Source organism: Hyla sarda, chromosome 7 (assembly GCF_029499605.1).
Source record: "Hyla sarda isolate aHylSar1 chromosome 7, aHylSar1.hap1, whole genome shotgun sequence".
In the NCBI taxonomy this organism is placed as follows: Eukaryota; Metazoa; Chordata; class Amphibia; order Anura; family Hylidae; genus Hyla; species Hyla sarda.
The window spans coordinates 52,179,669-52,186,968 of record NC_079195.1 but is presented as its reverse complement, the minus strand read 5'-3'; the positions used below and the strand labels follow the sequence as shown (position 1 = coordinate 52,186,968).

General features: G+C 42.7%; 1 long non-coding RNA gene across 2 annotated transcripts in view; it reads right to left on the bottom strand.

Annotated features, from left to right (window-relative positions):
• Window positions 1-4,543: 4,543 nt before the first annotated feature.
• Window positions 4,544-7,300, bottom strand: part of LOC130281824 (uncharacterized) — a 48,444-nt gene continuing 45,687 nt past the window's right edge. For both annotated transcript variants that reach the window (XR_008846118.1, XR_008846117.1), the window contains exon 3: window positions 4,544-4,866. This is a non-coding gene — a long non-coding RNA (uncharacterized LOC130281824). The remainder of the gene's footprint in view (window positions 4,867-7,300) is intronic.

Below are 7,300 nucleotides of genomic sequence, written 5' to 3'. Positions count from 1 at the left end.
CACAGACCATGAGCCCCTGCGCTTATTTCCTGTGTAAACTGCCGGAGGAGGGCTGAGCAGGTCACATGGTTAGAGCATGTGGACATCATGAAGGGGTTCCCCACTCAGAACTCCCCCTCTATGAGCCAAAACAAAAAGCAACACTTTGTGAGACACTCCCATACCACCCTTGTGTTACATTTTCAGGCCTCATTTGAATGGCAGCCGTGTAATTGTACATTTATATTTAGTTGTTTGCTGGGGATGTTAATGCATTACCGTAATTCAGAAAATAATTTATAATTTTAAATTGGTCAGGGTCTAAGTGCTAATCTCTAGATATATTCAAGTTAAGTGTGCGGCAGCTGACTGCAGGATTTGGGCTCCATAGACTTATAATGAAGCTGTCTCCTGCAATTAGATGGATTGTGCACCAAATCAGGGAGTCGCCAGTTCTATCTAGAGATTGGAGAGGATCTAAGCACATTCTGCAGTGAAAATTCTGCATTCCACAAGATTTTAATGCAGAATGCCATTGAACTCAATGGGGCTTAATTTTCCGCAGAAATCTGTGTTTAGAGAATGTTTATTTTTAATCAATAGTTTTATGGCAAATCTATTTGTATTGAAAAAAGTTTCATAACAATAAAGGCATGTAAAAGCAATAATGCGGTCCAAGACTTCTAATGGACACGCAGGTCCAAAAAAAAACACACGTGTACAGTGTGAGCACCGTAAAGCTAACGCGTGGAAACATCAAAGTAACAATATGGGTCATTCCCCGTTAGGAGACTCAAAGGGAAGCCACACATGCCCACTCATATATAACTCACAGGTATAAATAGTAATGAAAAAAAAAACATGCAAATAAAGAGAACGGAAAAGAAATAAAAGGAAAACAAGAAGAAAGGACAACAGAAAACACACTTACAGACTAACCTAGGACCAGATGGGGAATGGAAAGGGTAGACACGGAGAAACATGGGTAAGGGAAGGAGGGGGTGGGGCAAGGGAGGGGGGATGGAATCAATCAAGAAACCCAGCGGGAGAACTAAGGAGAACCCAGAAGAGTATCCCAAGGGAACCAGATCCCCAAAAATACTGCATGCTTGTGCTCGTCAGAAGCCAGCAACTCCTCCATTCTACGAAACCTATTCAACGTCTCCACAAACTCCATCCCGGAAGGTGTAACTTCCAATGTCGCGGGACAAGTATCCGAGCAGCACAAAGGAAATGTCTCAGCAGACCCTTCTTAGCATTCGGGATAGAACTAGGGATAGGTACAGAGACAATACCCGTTTCAATAAGTCATATACAGAGGCCCAGAACAGACGGATCAAAAGGCAATCCCACCAGATATGGAGGTAAGAGCCAATCGCCCTACCACAGCGCCAACACAGGGCCAAGGCTGAGGGGAACATCGCATGAATCCGATCCGGCCATCTGCACCATCTAGACATGATCTTAAAGTTGCGTTCCTGTGACCTAGGAGACAGAGAAGTTTTGCGAGTTAGCAAGAACATTTTAGAAAGCTCAGCATCAGAGAAGGACCTACCCAGATCCAACTCTCACTTGAGAACATAAGTCGGTTTCATAGGTGTCACCATCTCCATTCACAGCGCGCCAAAAATCTGGGAAATCGTGTGGGAGGGAGGAGAGGGAAGCATGCACAATTGCTCAAAGGGAGTAACCTGCCTATAGAGGTGAGTACGGGGGGGGGGGGGGGAGAGGGAGGAGTAGAAGTGACATAGCCTGCCATATACCAGCCAAGCGCCAGAGAGAGCGGAGGCATCGGGTCAGCTACTAGCTCCCCATTAACCAGAGCCTGGTGCAGACATGGGCGGGAGCAATCCCAGGAGAGAGCAAAGACCAGAGTCATCAGGGAACTGTGGATTGCTAAACATGGGGGTCAGGGGACCAGGCCTAGTGGAGAGATTCCAATGACCCATAGCATGATCCCAGATGGGAAGCAGAACCCAGGAGATGCAGGGAAGCAATAAACCCAAAGGGTGATGCTCCGGGGGAATCCAGAACAGCGCCGCAGGGTGCAGATGGGAGAGACGAGATTCTAGGACAAGCCATTGTTTGGATTTGGAGTGATGACAGAGATCCAGTACCCTGGTGCAGACCTTGGCCAAATAGTAGAGACGAAAGTCAGGGAGACCCACTCCACCTAACCAAGACTGCATGAGCAAGTCTCGGGCCCATTGGGGACCATAAAAACAGAGCAAAGGCTAGCAAGTAAAGCAGCCAATAGTCTTATAAGCAAGATGTGCATTAGGTACAGGACCCAAGGGAGGACATTCATCTTCAGGGTGGCCATCTTACCAAACAAGGAGAGCGAGAGAAGATGCCATTGCGCCAATCCCCTTCAATGAAGAGGTATAAGAGAAAAAAGCTGCAATGGCGCTCCCAAGGAATTAACCCAAAGTTGTGGGTATTGGTGAAAAATAAATGATTTATTCTTACAGCATAAGAAATCAAAGAAAATAATAAATATAAAGCAAGACGCGTTTCGGGAGTCACAGCTCCCTTTTTCAATTGCAGGTGGTTGCTTGAAAAAGGGAGCTGTGACTCTCGAAACGTGTCTTGCTTTATATTTATAATTTTCTTTGATTTCTTATGCTGTAAGAATAAATCATTTATTTTTCACCAATACCCATGACTTCGGGTTAATTCCTTGGGAGCGCCATCGCAGCTTTTTTCTCTTATACCTCTGCATTTCTCTACGGATTCTCCTCTGGGCTCCGTCCCCACGTTGCGGGCCTGCATACCAAGCTACCATCACCGGCAAGGAATACGCTACCCCTACCTGGGTACCCACCTACACTGGCTACAGACCTACACCGCACCCGGCGCTACCTCCGCTTTTTTCCTCCATTTATTAATCCCCTTCAATGGCAGACAGAAGAGGTAGAAAATTGACCACAAACAAATAGTTGAAGTCCGCTACTAGGTGAACTCCCAGGTAACGGATAGAACGGTGTTGGCATGTAAAAGGAACTGAGAAGTTAGCCATGAGAGGGTCTCCGGGGTTAAGGAGATGTTAAGCAATTCAGATTTATGAGCATTAGCCCTAAAATTGGACAAAAGCATAGAATTCTGGGGGGGGGGGGGGGTAGTAACATAAAGGAGCAGATCATCTGCGTACAGGGACAGTTTGTAGGAAACCCCCGGAGCACCAATCTCTGTATGGAAGGATTCTCCCTCAGCGCCACCGCCAAATACTCCATGAATATAACATACAGGAGGGGGACAAATGGGCACCCCTGCCTGGTACCATTGCATATAGGGAAGGGGGAGGACAGCATTCCATTGACCCAGACTCTTAGATGCCAGAAGCTTAGAATAGATCTTCACATCAAGTTTAAGAAGGAAATGGGGCGGTAGTTACCGCAACAGCCTTGTCAGGCTTAGGTATAACAATAATATGCGCCATCAAGGCTTGACGAGAAAACAAAGCACCGTCAGCGATGGCATTATAAGAGGCCACTAAGGGACCAGACAAGACCTCTCTGCATGTCTTATAAAAAAGGTCAATAAATCCATCAGGACCCTCTTGCCATTAAAGGGGTACTCCAGCGCTAAGACATCTTATCCTCTATCCAAAGAATAGGGGATAAGATGGCTGATAGCGGGGGTCCCACCACCGGGGACCCCCCGTGATCTTTCATTCAGCACCCCGTTACCATCAGCCCCCAGAGCATGTTCGCTCCGGGTCTGATGAATGCCGATCACGTGGACGGAGTATTGTGACGTCACGGCTCCACCCCGTGTGACAACTGTTACGCCCCCTCCCATAGGCTTGCATTGAGCGTGACGTAAGATGTCTTAGTGCCGGCGTACCCCTTTAATTAATAGTTTTAAAGAAGGATTTTGCTCTTCTTAAGTGATGGTGTATCCGTCCAATATCAGTGGGAGTCCAACCTATGGAATTTCCAGTCACCATGTGGTAATGAGACTAGGTTTCTGTTTTTTTATTTTTTTTTTTAAACGCTGCAGCCAGATGTTAGCTGAAAGTTAATAGAAAATTATGAAACACAAACTCACTGGACATTTTTTCCTTTAGTTTTTAAGAATCAAGAATTTTTTGAGGGTATAAATCTTAGTGTTTTCCTCCAATAGAATTCTATGAGAGCTAAAGAAAAAAAAAAAACACCATGAAAAACTCCATGTGGGTTTTTTCTTTTTTCGGGTCCCTAATATCTTCAATAGAATGCCTTGAGACAAAATTCCAGAAAGAATTGGCCTGTCAATTGTTTCTGCGGAATCCCATCAGAAATACATTGCCATGGAGATGGCACATTTCTAAGTGGTCTAGCACAGGCATGTTCTGCTGGCCCCCTCTGTATGCAGAATGTCGCAAAAAATGCTCTGTGTGACCATAGCCTTAAGATGCATTTATAGTGTCCCAAAAGGGTGTTTATTAGAGTATTGTGTTCTATATCTGTTTTGCTGTTTTAACTACCGCACATATTAAGTGACTGGATGTCATTCTAATCCTATTCCTGAATAAAATTTTACATACATCTCACGGACACAATTGTAATGTTTTATTCTTTAATGTGTATCACTCAGAATCAGGAATAATAGAGTTAATACATCAAGTTTGCTGTCTGGAAACAATGAGAAAATGTGGACTGGTACAGGAAGACAGGGAGGGGACAGCTTTCTCAGAACATTCTCCGGCTGCTATAAATAACCTGTTCCATTATCTGTGTACTCAGCATTTGGGTAAGCTTTGTGAGTATCAATTTCACATTAGGTTGGGAAAAGCTGCAGTCTCTGAAGTTTCAGGTGATGGACAAATGTCTCCGAGTATTTACACCTATTTTAGTACGTCTTCTGATATTTACGGTCTATGCTCCTTTGTTTGCTTCTGCATTCCTATAATTACAGAGAATGATGTAATAAACTCAAAATAAAGAACAACAGGAGATACATACAAGATGCTCAAAGTTAATGTTATCCCGAACATCTTTGCCAGGTACAGAAGAGTACAGTGGTCCCTAAAATTAAAATGGCCTCGGGTAATAGGTTCCACATAAAATGGTCTTTTTTTGAACCATCATAACTTGAAACCAGACTCCACATACAATGCTATGGACAGTCCAGATCTGTGAAACGTGTGGATGGCTGGAAGAACTGACCAATCAGAATGGGCATTCACTGGTAAAACACCTGTATTACTGAAGTGTAAGCACTGACTGGCTGTCTGGTAGCGCCCCCTACAGTACATTGTGGCACTACATGTTCTGTACTACTCTTAAGCTGTGCCAGGGTTAGCTGCTCATTTGGACACCAGATAGGGCAGCTCCATTTTACTTTTTTGGGACACTGTGGGGGAGATTTATCAACGCTGTCTATTTCCCGCATCAATATAGACCAAAGGGTCTTAGGCCGGTCTATTGTGCGCCTAATTTATCAAAAGTAGCACGGCTCTTGATAAATTCTGTGCACAGACTTGTCAGGATCTATGCTTTAGACTGTATTTAAACCTGCTCCAGCATGGTCTGACATTTCAGCGTACTTTCAGCCGATGCAACTTGTCGCCGAAAAGTCGTTTTTGATAAATTCAGCACCAATGCATTTTTCCGTGTAGAATAGACTAGAATGCATCATGTTCTAAAAATCCTCTAAAACAAAAGTTGCAAAAAGGTCGCACAGATTTAGACTGCGACTTTCTGTGCGACAAATTTAGATGAGAAAAACCAGTCTAAATCCTTTGATAAATCTCCCCCAGTGTGTACTGTACAGGACCTTGAAGAAGCTCCTGTCCTCTACATAGACAGCGATTTACTTATCCTTAAGGGTTGCACTTGAGGGGTGAGGTTTTAGTACCTGGACAACTCTCCGCCCCTTCTCAGGAGAGGCAGCCACACTATGATATAGTCCTATAAAGGCCCTTATTTACAGATTTATTCAGCTAGTAAAGGGGTACATCGGTGGAAAAAACTTTTTTTTAAATCAACTGGTGCGGAAAGTTAAACATATTTGTGAATTACTTTTATTTAAAAATCTTAATCTTTCCAGTACTTATCAACTGCTGTCTGTTCCACAGGAAGTTATATTTCTTTCTGGAATTTTTTTCAGTATGACCAAAAGTGCTCTCTGCTGACACCTCTGTCCTTTTCAGGAACTGTCCAGAGTACAAGCAAATCCCTATAGCAAACTTCTCCTGCTCTGGACAGTTCCTGATACATACAGAGGTATCAGCAGAGAGCACTGTGGTCAGACTGAAAAGAACTCCAGAAAGAAATACAACTTCCTGTGGAGCATACAGTAGCTGATAAGTATTGGAAAGATTAAGATTTTAAAATAGAAGTAATTTACAAATATGTTTGACTTTCTGGCACCAGTTGATTATAAAAAATTTGTTTTCCACCGGAGTACCCCTTAGCTTAGCTAAAGCTTTCAATATTTTGTGGAGGGAGGGATGCATAGGAACAGGTTAAGATAGGATACTTGGCTTTTACGTTTTGAAGTAGTGCTGTGTTTGTAGTAAATGGTGGATGAGGAGGGTTGTGGTGTCACGTGGCAGGAGTGGTGCATGTGCGCTCGTGGTAATGGGTTGTACATGATTACGAGCAAACAACACATAACAGTGCTATGCTTGAGAGCAGAAGATGAATATATATAAATATTCATGTTTTATTATTATTATTTTAATAAAAAAATTCAATTTTCTGACCCCTACAACTTTATTACTTTTTTTTGTCATGCAGCTCTATAGGAGCTAACTTTTTTCTCCATAATCTTTAATGTTTGTTGTTTCAAATTTAGCAAGGCCTGGACTTTTTTTTAATAGCGCCTTTTTCTGGGATGTAAAGTTACCAGAAAAAAAACTATTCTGCATTTTGGTATTTTTTAACATTTACGCCAGTCATCGTTCAGTTTCATTAATGGCATATTGTTCAGATATTTCTGCAAGCGGCAAAACCAATTATGTTCATTGGATTTTTGTTTGTTTATATCTTTTTTTATTTAAAAAAATTGGAAAACAGGGTAGGTGATTTGAATTTTTTATGGGTCGGTGCATTTCCGTGCAGTCTTAGCACTTGCCAGATCATTCAATTGTGCGGAATGGCTGCCCATGCTCTCCTGGCGGACATTCCGCATGGAATTGGACACGTGAACATGGCCATAGGCCTCCATAGGTGTTTCTTAAAATTGATCTGCTGACAGATTTTTCTGGTTCTTCTGTATATTTATAATCTTATGATTTCTTTCTCTGTATGCATAAGTTACTTTATAATTAACAAAAAGATTAACCCGAAAAAAATGACCATATACATTTTTTTTCCCCACACTCTTTATAAGA